Source organism: Electrophorus electricus, chromosome 2 (genome assembly GCF_041902795.1).
Source record: "Electrophorus electricus isolate QZ-2024a chromosome 2, ASM4190279v1, whole genome shotgun sequence".
In the NCBI taxonomy this organism is placed as follows: domain Eukaryota; kingdom Metazoa; phylum Chordata; class Actinopteri; order Gymnotiformes; family Gymnotidae; genus Electrophorus; species Electrophorus electricus.
In genome coordinates, this window is record NC_137498.1 from 13,539,482 (window position 1) to 13,556,223 (window position 16,742).

At 39.7% G+C, this 16,742-nt stretch overlaps 1 long non-coding RNA gene and 1 other non-coding gene across 2 annotated transcripts; one reads left to right on the plus strand and one right to left on the minus strand.

The window, feature by feature from the left end:
• Positions 1-8,124: 8,124 nt before the first annotated feature.
• trnav-uac (transfer RNA valine (anticodon UAC)) lies at positions 8,125-8,197 on the plus strand. Its single transcript has one exon. It is a non-coding gene; the product is annotated as a tRNA-Val (tRNA).
• A 700-nt stretch (positions 8,198-8,897) lies between these two features.
• Positions 8,898-9,375, minus strand: LOC145648026 (uncharacterized). Its single transcript, XR_014116418.1, has 3 exons — positions 9,328-9,375; positions 9,043-9,241; positions 8,898-8,968 (listed from the first exon to the last, which is right to left on the minus strand). It is a non-coding gene; the product is annotated as an uncharacterized LOC145648026 (long non-coding RNA).
• Positions 9,376-16,742: the final 7,367 nt, after the last annotated feature.

The window sequence follows — 16,742 nt, forward strand, 5'->3', positions numbered from 1 at the left end:
ATGTGTAGGGCTAGGACACCATTCCTAATCACCTTTTTACTTTCATTATGTAACTGTTCCTTTGTTTTTACCCTAATGGCCAAAATGTGTATTCTGTTCTTCAGTCTCCTCCACTTCAACTTAGGAACATGGAACACAAACTTATGCAGGCCTATTCTTGGTTTAAACATTATTCATTTCCCATCACTCAGTTCTTCCGTAATCTTTTATTACTTTTCCATAATCAAGTCTGACTTCTTGATTTTATTCAAAAGTATTTTTTCTTTAATTAATTAAGTACTGTACTTTGTCTTTAATTACTTATTTTAGTTAAGAGTAATTTTAACCTAGGTTAGATAGTTCATAAGGCGAGACAAACAATAGTTAACTTATGATGTCACGCAACCAACCCCAGATGTCACATATGGCCTTTCTGGATTTCCATACAGTACTTTGGAATGATGTCATGGAACGCTCTCCTTCCTGCTGATCACGTGCTACGGCCCACTGTGTTCAGTGGGTGTTTCTCGTTTACTGTGACTTAACTTGTTTGTAACCACACCCATGTTGTTTAGCACACACCTGCACCTGATTTAGTGTCGTTATGTCAGTATGTATTTAAACCCCTGTTGGTGTGTGCTAAATGAATTCTACAAGACCAGCTGTTTGGCAAATGCTTTGACTCAGTCATCTTGCCATCTCAGTTTGGCCCATGTCACTCAGAGAACTGACTGTTCACTTGCTGCTTAAGTGACAGTCATATGTATTTTCATACTTAGCATTCATACCTAACATTCACACATAACATCCCCCCCACCCTATTTTTTAAATATATTTTTTTATAGAACCAGTACTAACTGCAGGCTGGGAGCGCCACGCTCATATTAGACCACTCATGAGAACACTTGATGATTTGCAAATGTTTTATTATTTCAATATGCATAATCTTTTCTTCAGTTTTCCTGATTGAAGAAAATTAAAATCTCTGCCCAAATCCATATGGGGAACATTGTTTCTGAAAGCATCTTTGAACACAAGTATCTGAATAATAAGAATAATAATTAATTAATTACTAATTGAGATTGTGGCTTGGAAATTAAGCTATATCATGTGCTGGTAGGCATCCAGCCATGCCAGCTCCCACACATCCTCCAATCATGTGAAGTTAGTGTGACCATGAACAGCTGTGACTTATCATGGGTTTAGTAACAAATATCTTTCTTTCAGTAGCCAGTAACTTTAGTGTTTTCATGCTTGCTGGTACGTTTCTGGTTCAGATATAAATATTGGCTTGATATGAGCCAATTCATATGCCAATGAATGGCTATAGTATCTCCTATATATCAACATGCATCTTTATTCTTCAGACATCCTTTGCAGAAATGTTTTGCAAGACACATTAGGATACACAGAAAATGCTTTGCTTAGTTCTACAGAAATATGTGACTATTAGTAGCTTATAGTTAATAAAACTGTTTATTATGTTTCTTTCCTAATAGAGGGCCTTAACATTGGGGGCAGTAAAGCCTGCTGTGGTAGAGTGGAGATCTACCGTAATGGTCAGTGGGGAACAGTGTGTGATGATCACTGGGACATGAAGAGGTGGTGTGCAGACATCTGCGATGTGGCCCAGCTCTCACTGCCCACTGTGGTCAGGGACAAGAACCAGCATGGCTGGAAGATGTTCAGTGTTTAGGAACTGAGAAATATATAAATCAGTGTTCACACAGAGGATTTGGGAAGGAGGACTGTGGGCATATCGTTATTAAATAAATCATAAATAGTATTGTTATTATATACAATGTTTTACAAACATCTTAACTTATCTCTTTAACAGATGACATGCAGAGTGTTACATTGATCGAAATCTCATCATGCTCTGCTATCTCACCTGCAGTGGCAACTGCAGGCAGACATTTATTAAATAAGATGAAACATGGATTAACAGTAAACACTAAAGGCACTCACGCATAACAAACAGGGCAGCACGATATTAACACATAGACATAAACACAATTAATGACAGGATCAAATACTATGAACTCTGAAAATACGCATGAATATTAACACTAACAATGACCGACAACTAACTCTCAAACACAGGGGTTTAAATACATATATACATAAACGATGTGTGTAACAAGGATCAGGTGTGATGACTTATGATGAAATCAAGGTGGGTGTGGTTACAAACAAAGGCATTACTTTTGGCTGCTTCTTCTTTTGTGTAGCTCTGCAGACTGGACACCAGTGCTTTTTACCTACAGTTCACATATCGTCCCAACCATTCAATAGATGATGCAATTGCCCCCACTCTTCATCTGACCCTTATCCAGCTGAACAAAGACACATACGATAGAATTCTGTTCATAGGCTGCAGCTCAGAATTCAACACCATCATTCCTCAGTGTCTGGTTGAAAAGAGACTGCTGGGTCTGAACTCCTCTCTCTGCAGCTGGATCCAGGACTTTCTTGGTGGGAAAGCCCCATCAGTCTAGATCAGGATCACTGTCTCCAGCACCACCACACTGAGCACTGAGCTTCCCCAGTGTTGTGTGCTCAGTCCACTGTTGTTCACATTGCTGACCCTAAATTGTGCAGCAATGCACAGCTTGAACCACATCAAATTCACTAATGGCAAGACTGTGGGGTCTCATCAGCAGTGATGATGAGTCAGCGTTCAGAGAGGATGTCTCAGAACCTGTCAGTCACTAAATGTGGAAAAAAACAAAAAAGATGGTGGTTGACTTCAGGAAAGTATGTAGTTTTCACTCTCCGATCAATATCGACAGCTCCTCTGTGAAAATCATTACAAGCACCAAGTTCTTTGGTGTCCACCTAGCAGAGAACCTCACCTGGACCCTCAATACCAGCTCTATAGCCAAGAAAGCCCAGCAGTAACTCCTACTTCTAGCTCATCCCCTGCCACTATCCTCACCATGTTCTACAATAGACAGCATCCTGAGCAGCTGCTTCACTGCCTGGTTTAGGAACTGACTCAGACCGCAAAACCCTGAGGAGAATAGTAAGAACAGCAGTTAGGTACTGTTACCTCAGTAACTGCTGTATGCTATAAGCGTATTTGTTTATATGTCACAGTATGGTGCACTGGTTGAAGTTGCCTATATGTTAATATTTGTGCTGTATTTCATATTTATTGTTTACACATGTTCTCCTTTTGTGTTGCATCATGGTACTGTAGGAGCATTATTTAATTACCTGTTTATAGCTAGAAAGTGTCACAGTTGGTCAGCCAGTTAGCAGGGGAGACACACGCACCCCTTCTAAGGACTACTCATTGCACCTGCCCCGTTCACAATCCCCTGATTACTAATTACTTTCACCCATTTCACATTCACTTCCTGCTCTATTAACCCCCAGATCCGAGGAGATGGAGCTGCACATTAGTGGTCCTACTACGTTGAGTCGAACCATGCATGATCAATTGTATAGAGTAAGACTAGCTCCTCTGTATTTATATTTGAGGTTCCATGCGTCCATCACGGACAACCTATGGAGAATAAAGATTACCTCGCTGCTGACCCGCCTCTCGCTTCCATTCACCTGCCACCGTCACAGAAAGACAATAAAAAGCCTCTTGACCACTCTTTTGACCTCTGTTTACCAGACTCTAGATCCTAAGTTATGGGCCACCCATTGTATTTCTTCTGTAACCAGGCCACATATTTGGTCTTTATCTCCTTCTGAAGATCTGTCAATTAGCTGACTTCAAGTTGCCTTTATATTGCTTTCAAGCCTCTGTTTCCAGGGGGCATAGTGGAAGTGGCCTGTTGCTTGCATTCTGTATGCTAGGATCTTGAGCTTAACTACTACAGTGGTATATACCAGTTTGTTGGTTTCAGTTATACAGGTTGTTGGTATTGTGCTTATTGCTGCATTTACATTTGTGAGCATACTGTCTGATGGTAGCTTACCACGAAGTTAGGTGAGCCTCAAGCAGTGGATGACAGTAGTTACCTTAGTCATGACCATCATCTGCATGGCCACAGCTGGACCACACAATGTCCATATTACAGTTTGGCTCTGGTGGATTCCTGATGTAGTCTGACCTTTCTTTCTCAGATGCAATATGTGTTCGGTCTGGGCAGTGATACTGACCCTTTATTTCATCCATCCTTATAGCATTATTATACTTTACATATATAACATAGAATCTAATATTATTTATCTTTTATATACAGTGAATGTAAAGATTGTGGGGTGGGGCCTGGTGGGTGGGGTCTGTCATAAATGCTATTGAGCTCTTTCATTCTAAATAGTTTTGAAGGGCACAGATCTGCAAACTCCGTCACAGTTTGGGCGTATGAAAATTACATGGAACGTAAAAAAAAAAAATTATATTGTAAATCTGTCTAGTTTTATCTCTCTTACCAAATTTATTTCACTGTTTATATTATACAGTTTATATTGAACAGATTTTATGTTCTATGATTTTATTATCCAGGTTTTTATCATTGGTTTTTTTTTTATCTTGATTGTGTGTACTCTTATCTTGTACTATAATTTTAAAAAGTTGTATACAACTAAAGTTTACTATTATTATATTAGTACCACCAAATGGTTTAGTTTAATGGCTTTATTGAAGCTTCATGTTTTAAACCATGCCACATGATCATAATAATGATCTGAGTGTAGTCCTCTTCCTCCTCTTCATCACAGTGTCTGTGTCTCTTCCGTGATGCAGTGATGGGCACAGTGACGTGTTCACCGTTGCCACACTCACAGCAAGCATGAGATGGAGCTTTCAGCTGGGGGGGGGACGGTGAGTCTTGCAGCTGGCTGGAACAACCGTCTGTCCATCCTCATCTAAAATGGATGAAAGCAGAGAATGTTTGCACAGCGTTCATTTTAATTTAGTCAAAGAAATAACCTGCTAAACCTGCCTGTGTGGCGTTCACATTACTCTAACGCAGCATATTTACCATATGCCTTGTTTGTATGTTATATCGAACAGCAAAAACACAGGGCCTGCTATTCTCCAATTAATTCTCGAGTCTGCATCTTTATTTTTCTATTTAAAATGTACTTAATAATACATCTGGATTTTGGGAAATAAGGAACCACATGAGTGTAATGGTTGGGAGGCTGAGGGTGAACACATATACAAAGTAACAATGCCTCGGATGTGAGAGTGAACTGGAACAATGAGTATGCAAACCCTAAAGAGAATGAGTAAACGAACAGACAGGATTAACAAATAAATAAGAAGTTTAATATAAAAAAATGAAGAAGAAAAACAACACAGAATAGAATGAGGGAAAGAATCAGAAGACTAAACAGGCTAACAGGGCGAGGCTGATAACAAGGCAACTAAGGAAACTTAACACTAAGGAATGGCTAACAGGAGAACAACGATGAAGCACAGAGGGAAGGCACGGAGGGAGGGAGGCTGGGGAGAGAAGGAGGCAGGGAGGCTGACAGGGAGGGAGGGAGTGAGGGAGGCTCAGGAGGCAGTGAGGCAGGTAGGCAGCCAGGGTGGGAGGGAGGGAGGCTGGGAATACATGTGGCCACATGATTAGAATCGAGACCCAGACACCGAGGGGAGGCTGGGGCTACCCATGGCCGGTAGATCTGAATGGAGACGCAGACTCCTGGGGGAGCCTTGGAATACATTCTGTTCATCTGGCCACATGTAACCCCAGACTCCCTCCCTCCCTTCCTGCCTCCCGCCTTTCCGCCCCGGTGTACCGAGTGTTCTTGCTCTCTGCCTGCCTGCTTGCCTCCCCACAGTCCCTGCCTCCCTCCATCCAAGCCTGCTTGCCTGACTCCCCAGCCTCACTCCAGCCTCTCTGCCCACCCAGCTTGCCTGCCTGCCTACCTGCTTACCTCCAAAGCCTCCCTCCCTTCCTGCCTTCCCCACCTGCCTCCCCAGTGCCTCTCTCTCCCTCCCTGCCTGCCTGCCTCCCCAGCCTCTCTGCTTACCCTCCTGCCCACGCACTTGCCTGCCTGCCCAGCTTATGTGCCAGTCTGCCTCCCTCCCTGTTTGCCTGTCTCCCTCACTCCTCAGCCCCCTCCCTCCCTCCATCTCTCCCTGCTTGTCTGCCAGCCTGCTTGTCTCCCCAGACTCCCTCCCTCCCTCCCTCCCCAGCCTACCGCCCTCCCTGCCTGCCTGCCTGTGCACCCTCCCCCCCTCCCTCCCTCCCCGCCTCCCCAGCCTCTCTGCTTCCCCTGCCACCTGCCCCCCTGCCTGCCCAGTTTACTTGCCTGTCTGCCTCCCTGCCTGCCTGTCTGGCACAGTGATGCATTCACCCCTGCTATGCTCACTCTCCATCACTGTGCAGCAAGCATGAGATGGAGCTTTCAGCTGGGGGCTGATGTTGAGTCTTCCAGCTGGCTGGAGCAACAGTCTGTCCATCCTCATCTAATATGCATGAAAGTAGAGGAGGTTTGTACAGTGTTCATTTTCATTTAATCAAAGAAATAACCTGCTAAGCCTGGCAGCATAGTGTTAACTTTATTCTAATGCAGCATATTTATCTGGGGGATGGGACATCCTGCTTGACTGGGAAGCAGCAGCACATGGTATTTCTGGAATGTTGGACCAAGTTGCATCGAAAGATGTTTCGACATACGTCTTGGGATTCCACTCTTACTTGAAATGGTCATATTCCAGACAATCCATGCACCTCTGTTATCTTTTTTTCATGAAAAGAAGCCACGCCTCTCCTCCATGACACCTTCTTGCATGTTTGTAAGAGATTGAAATCATGACACTCAGTGTTAGTTTTGCACAATGCCTAATTCAGAAAAATGCACAAGCAATGCTAAAAAGAAGTCTTCATCTTCATTCTGATGGATCGGGCAATTTGGAACTGGTTCCTGATTCCCATCACTTTGCTTCATGAATGAAAAAGCTGATTGTGTGTTGAGGAAAACAGATGTTTTTATAAGTGGCTGTGAATGGATTTGCTTTTGCTATTAAAGTGTGTTATTCCTACTACCATATCTTCTCAGATTCACTATTCATTCGAGTTCTCTTAAGTTTATAGTCTGCTATAGACTGCTACCTGCATATCTAACACAAAAATTAGTGCTTCCCATTGCAGAGCCAAGATTATTCTGACATGTTAAGTCATTAAAATGACTTCATTCTGGTTACCATGATATTAAGAATGGAATGCTTTGAGAATACCAACTCCAGACAGATAAACAGAAAACCTATAGATGATGCATAAAATGAATGCTGGATGAAAATAGATACATTTACTCACATCTGCAGGAGAACCTGCCATGTCTCTCTCCTCCTTCAGTGTCTGCTGCTCCTCCCTCATCTTCCTCAGCCTCTCTCCCATCATCTCCTCATCTGCCGCCTTGTGGTGTCCATGTGGAAAGGGGTGACACTGTGATGTGGGGGAATGGTGCCGATGTCTATGTCGTTGGTTATAAGGATGGATTCTGTTTCAGCGAAAATCCATGTTAGTTTAAAACCTGCGTAACATGGTACACCACAAAGTTAGTTTTCAGCTCATGAGACACAGTATTGGAAATACCCGAGACAATTGCCAGATGCAATTTACCCTGTCCCCATCAATTTCTGAACTGCGTTACATTGTCCCCACTACTTCTTGAAAGTGTATTAAGAAAATATTAGTATTTTCTTCACAAGCTTCATTTTGCTCCATTTGATAAATATAATTTGATTAATTGTTGTTTTGATCTATAAATCTAATCATATTATGTTCTTAATGACAATCAGAACACATTCTTGCTGATATGTTGTTGAGACGATGGTGAAATAAACGCAGTACAACTGACGTTTCTTGAAATGCTGATTAATCAAAATCAATAGAAAACAACTGTACTTCAAATATATATTAAACCATAATGTTAGTTTTGAGAAGCAGGCAAGATGGGAGTCGCATGCAGCTAGAAATGTATGGCTTTACTGAGCCGAGTAAACACTGCAGGCCACAGCCTACAGTGATCACGTAAAGCTCATCATATTATTCCTAGAGAGTAACATTCTGTCCCTCAAAGGCAATGAAACAAGAAAACGTTGGTTGGTGGGATTGAATTTTGCATCCTAATGGGGAGAAGACAATTCAAGCCAGTTTTTAAACTATGCCTTTCAGGCACCAAAAGGGAGGAAATGCTGGATGGATCCAGAAGTCCCCTTGCTGTATGGTTTCTGTAGTGTAGTGGTTATCATGTCTGCTTTACATGCAGAAAGTGCCTGGTTCAATACCAGGCTGAAACGCTTTTCTTGGTAAATGTCTAATTGCTGTCCTTACAGTTGAATGGAGGGCTGTTCTTCACAGAGCAAAGTCAGGCTCCTTAACTAATCGCCAAACTGATGAATTAAAACTCGTAGCATAATGTCTATGCAAATTCAAGTCTTTCAAACATTAGTACAGGAAGTATTAACTTTAGTGAGTGTGTCCTTATTTTGTTTCCTAAAAAGGTTTATGCTAATTAGCTCAATTTTAAAAGTTACTTTCATCAAGTCTATGGCAAAGAAAAAATCCTTGCAAGGCAATGTCAAGCATACAGAATTTGTGCAATAGGTTATGCTCTAAATGCCAATGAGAGAACTACAGAGATAAAGTAAAACTCTTCATATTATGCCCAGTTAGCAACAGTCTGTTTCTCGAAGGGTAAGAAACAAGAGAACTTTGGTGGGGTTGTCTGAATTTTGCATCCTAATGCTTGAGAAGCCATACTGCTTAGCCAGATTTAAAACTATGATTTTCAAGCCCCAAAAATGAGCAAATGCTGGAAAGCAGCATTTTTTTCTGCAACTTTGAATCAGATATTTCTGAAAAATTAGAATTGTAAACCATTTAAATTTTAAGTACATCTGCTCGTAAAACGCATTTTAGGCCATCCAACATACCCACGAAATTTGCATAAAATGGCAGCTATTTGTGAACAGAGAGAGTAATGGTATTTACTAACCGTCAAAATGATTTATTGCTTGATTTGATTGGTTGATTTGACAGCTGTCAATCATCCTCGTCATCCGAGTCATCTTAGAAAAGAAAGTTGATCCAATTATTCTAGTATAAATGCGATTAATAAACATGCTTTTAAAAATATACTTACGTGGAGATGGTGGCCTACAGGTTAGTGTGGTTGAACAGCGTGAATAGGCCTAGAATTATTTAGATGTATGTTATAAGCCACAGTGACCTCTGTATACGTTTCTGTAGACGTTGCCGGTTGTAAGAGGTGAAATATTTGTGAGCTCCGCCAGAGGGCTCGATGAATAGTGGATGACAGTAGAGGGATTCACCCCCTCTGCCTGTGTGACAAATTAACGCACTGCATAAACTTTTAGACATAAAGCGATCTTTTAACATATGGTAGACGCACTCTAGAAAAGATTACCTTGTAACAACTCATTCAATATATGAACTGTTTCATCAGCTTGTGTCCTTATATCTGCAAATAAAAGTAACAAAAATGTAAACAAAACAAATACATACAATTAAAATTTATAAAAGTTCACAAATAAGAAATTACCTTGGTCGGCAATTCTCTCCACAGAGTCAAGGAAGTCGTGAACGTCGGAAACTATGGAAATACATAGAACAGAATTATAGACCATGAGTAGAAAAGATCACCATAATGATATCCTTTATACCAAAACCGCATTTATGTCAGGTCATGTACTGGTTAATTTAAGTAAATAGATTCACCTACTTCGAAGCTAAAGTTTTTCTATTTAGCTAGCCCTGAGAATAAGAATAGCCGTCGATCAAAAGAGTTTTAGTCGATCAAAATGTTTCACGTACTCTATGGCATAGCGGTCATATTACATATTGACCATTAATCATCAGAATAAAAACATTGACAATATCCTTTCCTAGATAGCTCGCAAAAGAATACTTACGATAGCTTGTAGATAATACGCATTGATTGTTAAAATGTATGTTTTATCTAGACCTGAAATTAATTACGACGCTAAGCCCCACTGAGTTAAATCATACAACGCACGATAAAGTATTTCATCCATTAGCTAAATAAATAGCTAAATACACGTCAGCCTTTTTGGTAACTTATACTAATATAAGGTATAGCATGAATTAGTTAAGCATTACTGAATTGCTTACCTGTTGTGAACTAAATGAGTGAAATACCGAAAACACGGCTTTAAGAAAAAGTCGGTGGGGATAGAAATGGTTTTCGGATAGAAGTTGTAAATTACGTCCCTCCCCCAACACCTCTCTCAGTTGTGGAATGCACTGAAAGTGGTAAGAGTACAACGTGTGATAACGGACAAAAACCTTGTGTGATAAAACTTATAGAGTAACCACAATGGTTAGAGATCAGACAAAAAATAAATAAATTAAAACTTTGTGATGTTTTCTGAAAAGTTTGCTTATTGCCTTGTTTGAATACATCTGGCAAATAAGAAGTGAAGAGGTGTCGTGGGAGAGTTGTGTGTGTGTGTGTGTGTGTGTGTGTGTGTGTGAGAGAGAGAGAGAGAGAGAGAGAGAGAGTCAATGACCTCTGACTGCAGAGTGTGTGTCAGAGAGGACACTGAACAGATAGAGAAAGTGGAGACAAACTGGTGTAGTATGAGACTAAAAAATTTGATTTTCTTTAATCACATTATTTCACTATTAAATAATTATTTCAATGATTCCTACTCAAACATCTGGGGTACAACTAAATTTAAATGAGCGGGTACGAGGGTCTGGTTTTGTGGGAGGAGTTGCACGCTGCACGGGATTGGTCAGACCGGGTGGTTGGGTAGAAAGAAAAGGCGGCAAAATTGAGGAGTCAAATGAGGAGTGTATTTCTGACCCTGGGAGGAGGTTTTTTTCACCTTATATCATATTTTGTCAGAAAGTTTTTCCTGCATGTTGGGGGGGGGGGGGGGGGGGGGGGGGGGGGCGCGGAGGTGTAACCTCTAGAGAATCAACCAATGGGAGGGAGTGGGAGGGGTGAATTAGTTGGTGAGTGAGAGAGACACACACACACACACACACACACACACACACCCGAGACCCATACGCAAGTTTGAGTATGACTACATGACCGGCAGCGGAGCGGAGCGGACATTAAAGACTGGGTGGTACGTATTCGTTTAAGACTCGGAAGTTTTATTTACTTTAATCACTGGAATATTTCACAATTACATTTTTTTTTTAAGTCAATAAAACTATTTTGAGGATCCCTCATTGTGTTTTAATTTATTTTCATATAATATTGTCACATCATAAATCATATAATAATAATAATAATAATAATAATAATATATATATATATATATATATATATATATATATATTATTATTATTATTATGATTTATTATTATTATGATTTATATATATATATATATATATATATATATATATGGAGGGTCAAAACAAATCAAGCAATAAATCATTTTTTTGACAGTTTGTAAATTCCATTACTCTCTCTTAGGCTTTCTAGGTTTATATGGAGGCTCTGCAAGAATAGCAAAGTCTGATCAGTTATAAGTAATGAGGGTTCAGGGCTGTTATGTATTTTGTACATTTAGCTTTAGATTTTATACTACAGAACTGATGGATTTACAATTTGTACAAGCAGAAATGTTCAGTTTCCTGTGTGTCAGTTTGCTGTGTGTCAGTGGTGGTAATACAACAGCTTAGTCTGAGGCTACAGGGCTCTGTAGGTGCAGTGTTTCCTTTCTGAAGCAAGCAAATTGCCTTTTCTTTTAAATACAAATCAATCATTTTCTGTGAGAGAATCAAATAATCAAAGCTAAAGGCGGCCCAATGAAATATTAGAGTGTGTGACCTTTTTTTGGTCAGGCAGTGTATTTTCTCAATGATTCTTGAAACTTGGTGCTCAAACAACCAGAGCTGAAATCTAAATGTCTTTATATGCCTCAAATAATTGCAGATACAAAGAGGTGGGACTTAATACTGTGAATCATACACTACATGTCCAAAAAAAAAAAGGTCACCACCTGGATTTAACTAAGCAAATAGTTAAGAGCCTCCCATTGGATAATTACTGCATAAGTGATTATGTTTCAGATGGAAACAAGTTATTTAACCCTAACTGATGCAGTGAGTACCTTCTCAGTTGTTAAACAACCATATCGAAAGACACATTCTGTCGTCGTGGAAAAGATGTTAATCTGTTTCAGAAGTGTCAAATTATTGGCATACATCAAGCCGAGAAAAGATCTAAGGAGATGCTGAAACTACTAGAATCAGGTTAAGAACTGGCCAATGCCTTATTAAAAAGTGGAAGGACAGTGGGGAAACATCATCTTCGAAGAAGGAATGTGGTCGGAAAGAAATCTTGAATGATCATGCTCGGCGATCACTTAAACGTGTAGTGAAATCAAATCATAGAAAAACAACAGTAGAACTCATGGACATGTTTAATAGTGAAAGTAGGAGCATTTACACACGCACAATGCGAAGTGAACTCAAGGGATTGGTACTAAACAGCTGTGTAGCCTTAAGAAAACCACTTGTCAGTGATGCTAACCAGCAAAAATGGCTTCAGTTTGCTAGGGAGCATAAATATTGGACTCTGGAGCAATGGAAGAAGGTCATTTGGTCTGATGAGTCCAGATTTACCCTGTTCCAGAGTGATGGGTGCATCAGGATAAGAAGAGAGGCGGCTGAAATGATGCATCCATCATGCCTAGTGCCTACCGTATAAGCCTATGGGGGCAGTGCTATGATCTGGGGTTGATGCATTTGGTCAGGTCTAGGTTCAACAACGTTATGTGCCCAAAGAATGAGGTCAGTTGACTATCTGAATATACTGAATGACCAGGTTATTCCATCAATGGATTTTTTTTCTTTCCTGATGGCATGGGCATATTCTAAGATGACAATGCCAGGATTCATCAGGCTCAAATTGTGAAAGAGTGGTTCACCAGCATGAGACATCATTTTCACACATGGATTGGCCACCACAGAGTCCAGACCTGAACCCCATTGAGAATTTTTGGGATGTGCTGGAGAAGACTTTGTACAGTGGTTCAAATCTCCCATCATCAATATAAGATCTTGGGAAAAAATTGATGCAACTCTGGACACAAATAAATGTTGTGACTTGCTTGTGGAAATGATGTCACAGCGAACGCATGCCATAATCAAAGCTAAAGGCGGCCCAATGAAATATTAGAGTGTGTGACCTTTTTTTGGTCAGGCAGTGTATTTTCTCAATGATTCTTGAAACTTGGTGCTCAAACAACCAGAGCTGAAATCTAAATGTCTTTATATGCCTCATGTCAGCCACAAATCCAGGGTGTTTATACTCTAAAAGAAACACCTAGTATGTCCACAGTTAGAAAGTACAGCCTATCTGTTGCCATGAATATTTTGTGTTAGAGATCCACTATTTTATCACTGGTCAGTTTCTGACCACATGACCCAGGCACCTTGGACTAAATATGGGGAGATTAAAATAAAGCACAAACAGAATGTCATATTTTATTTCTGAGTGTTTCAGGTCTGTGATCTATTAGTGTTGCATCAGTGGGTTCAGATTCATATTTTAGATGAGAATAGCATTCCATATTTGTCTAGTTGACTGTATTTTTATTCATAGTACGATAGTTATTGGTACAGACCAGTCACTAAGGGTAGTCAACATTTCATGCATACTATAAATATACAAGAGGTTGGTTTACCTGTTACTTGGAGTTGGACCTCTATAAGATGATGACTGCTGATGCTACACCTGTACTGTCTCCAGTCCTCTTTAGTCAGACCAGATATGAACAGAGGGAAATTTCCTGGAGCAGTAACCAGCTGAATTCTATCAGTGTAACGGTTTGTCTGGTCAGTTGACTAGATGACTTTAGATTCTTTATAAAAAATGTAAAAAAAAAAAAACTCCATCTGACAGTCTTTGGCTCGGCCAGCAGTTCAGTTTAAGATCTTCATCAGTTTTATTAAAATATGAATGGATTATAAAAATCTTGTATTTGTATTTGCACATACTCATTCAAGGTTACCCAGCACTAAATCCTCCACTAGGTGGAGCTACTGAGAAAGAAATACAGTAGGGATACTGTGACGGAGGCATTTTGCATCAGTGACAATGTGTATCCTTGTTAAACCTTCGTTCATTTATTACTTTTGTTTTTTAATGCCTTATCTTATTTTCACAAAACATTAAATGTATTACTGCACAAAATCACACTACCAATGAGCATTCATCTTTGACTTTTTGATATGAAGCATTATCTAGTGCTCGAGTCAGCTGTTCTCGCACTGCTCTGTCACTGGGTTTTAATATTACAGACGAGTGCAGCACATCAGAGCGATCCTGGAGAAATGCTGGCATTTGAACTCATGCAGGATTTATCCTTAAAGAGCAGCTCTGATCCAGACAGAGTGAGACACTGAAGCTTCAAATCATAACCTTTAACCCTTTAATCCTTTAAATCATGTACTCAAAGTAGACTACAAAATATTTTTTAAATAATGCTATAAGGTATTACAAGTGCCCATAAAGACTTGATGGATGCAAAATGTTCTGAACATTCATAATGCGTTAAGTGCTTTGTATGAAAGGTCTTCCCTTTTCTTATTTATAATGTGCTATGTCTATTTATAATCATTTAATCATGTAAATTGCCTTTTACTTTAAATGATTAATTCCTAATTTAATTTTGCATTGTATTATTTAAATTGTTCAACTTTCATTTATTTTTATTTTTAATTTTTGCAAATAAGATGATAGATCTCAGGATGTAATAAGCTTTATTATTCATTCTATTCCCTGTAAAGCTGTTTATAAACTGGGTTTAAGAAAGTGCTGTACAAGTTTACAGTTTACAGTTTTTGTGCACAGTTTACATTTTCTGACTACCATATTTGTGTAAGTGGGTTCATTGTAAATCTGCAAGTGATTTGAACTACACTAATGTTATAACTCTAATTCTTGGTTTGCCCAGATAAACACTTCCTGCGTCCTGCCTCCTTCCTGGGGTTGGTGAACCTTTGTTAGGAAAGCTGTCATGGTACGTCCCCTCCCCCCAAACGTGTGTGTGTGTGTGTGTGTGTGTGTGTGTGTGTGTGTGTGTGTGTGTGTGTGTGTGTGTGTGTGTGTGTGTTTATCTGTATGGCTATGCCCTCCCTGTGTTTCACACCTGCTCCTTATTGTGTGTCATTAGTATGCATGTATATAAGTCTTGTGTCTGAGTGTAAGTGTTGTCGATGTTTAAACCCGCTTAGCCTGCTAACCACTTAGATGTCTTTTGTGTATCACAATAAATGTTTGTTGTGTGTAACATGACTCTTCCTCACATCCTGCTTTACCTCCTCGCATCACAAAAGCAGGCCTTAAAAAATGGAGCTCTGCAGCCATCACTTGTTGAAGCAGTGGGAACTGAAACTGTGACTAACAGCTCAAAGAAAACTAATCATTCACCATTCTATGAATTTCACAAAACAAACGTACATAAAGTTAACTATAAACTTATGGAGTTTCTAACTGAGACTCCAGCACCTGCCATACCTACATAATCTCCATCTTAAACAAACATAAGCAGTGTGCACATAATACATTAGCATTTATCAAAGTCCGCCCACCAATGACATCACCACATCTGTGTGATGCTGTTGAATGTGCAGCTTCATGTGTTTTAGCACAGACACTCTACAACACCAACACACTGTCCTCGTCCACCATTCAGGTCACTGGGAAACTTTCCCACACAGGTGATTTGAAAGAAACAGGTCATAGTGTTAATGATTCAGTAAATTTCACTAACAAGCTCGAGCTACATTTAGCCTAGCATGTTGCTAACTTGCTAATAGATTACATCTTAAGGTTTGGAGTGGAAATCGCAGATGTGAAGTTTGATTGCACATTATGTTCATCAGCCTTCACACTTAGGCTACCGTGTACTCTCCGTATGACTGCATACAGTGAACTGTAATGTGTATGGGGTGATTTGGGATGAAAACCATTACACTCCTAATATTTATATTTTAGTATAACTATATAGGTAATAATGTCATATAAAGCTGTAGCAAGCCAACTGCCTCAGCTACAACAGCAAAAAAAATTCACTTTGCAGAACCTTTTCAACGCAGCTTTACTGCCCTAAGCAACCACCTTCTATGACCAGCCTACATATAAACCCTTTTACACCAAGAACTGGACCAGAGTCGCCTGTTTGGAATAAAAGGTGATTTTCACATTTGGTGCTTTTGCTCAAGTCTGAGTGAGACTATATCCATGTCATTGATCTGGTTTCACACTGTACAATTCTGCAGAACCATCTGCTTTACTTCAACCCCGGTCCTAAAGAGAAACTAATAGACAGTGACATCCAACTGCTGTCAGTGAACTGCACCACACACCTTCATGATGTATATGGTTATCAGTGGGTATAAACAGAAACCACAACTCTCTGTCCTGCTTTGGCTCTTTATTTACGAAACAGCAATAGACTCTCACAGTGGAAGTGATGCGTACAGACAACGGACGACATTTGATTATAAAATGACCTGCTTAACATAAAAATGTGCTACAATTTAAAGATTAAATATCCAAAAATGCTTCAACAGAGATACACAAATAAAATGAAGAAAAAAGCATTCTGCTGAAAAAATCTATAATGTAATAAAACATAATAAATTGTTTTTATTATTGTACAGACATATGATACTTGTAGGAAATGATACTTGTAGGAGTCACAATTATAGTTGCAGACTGAGAAAATTTTAATTGATGTTTATTGCGTTTAACATTTAGATTTAGTAGTTAGCCTCCTTTCCCAAGTAGAAGATGAAATCAAGAGGAATAAAACCCAAGTACTCTGGTT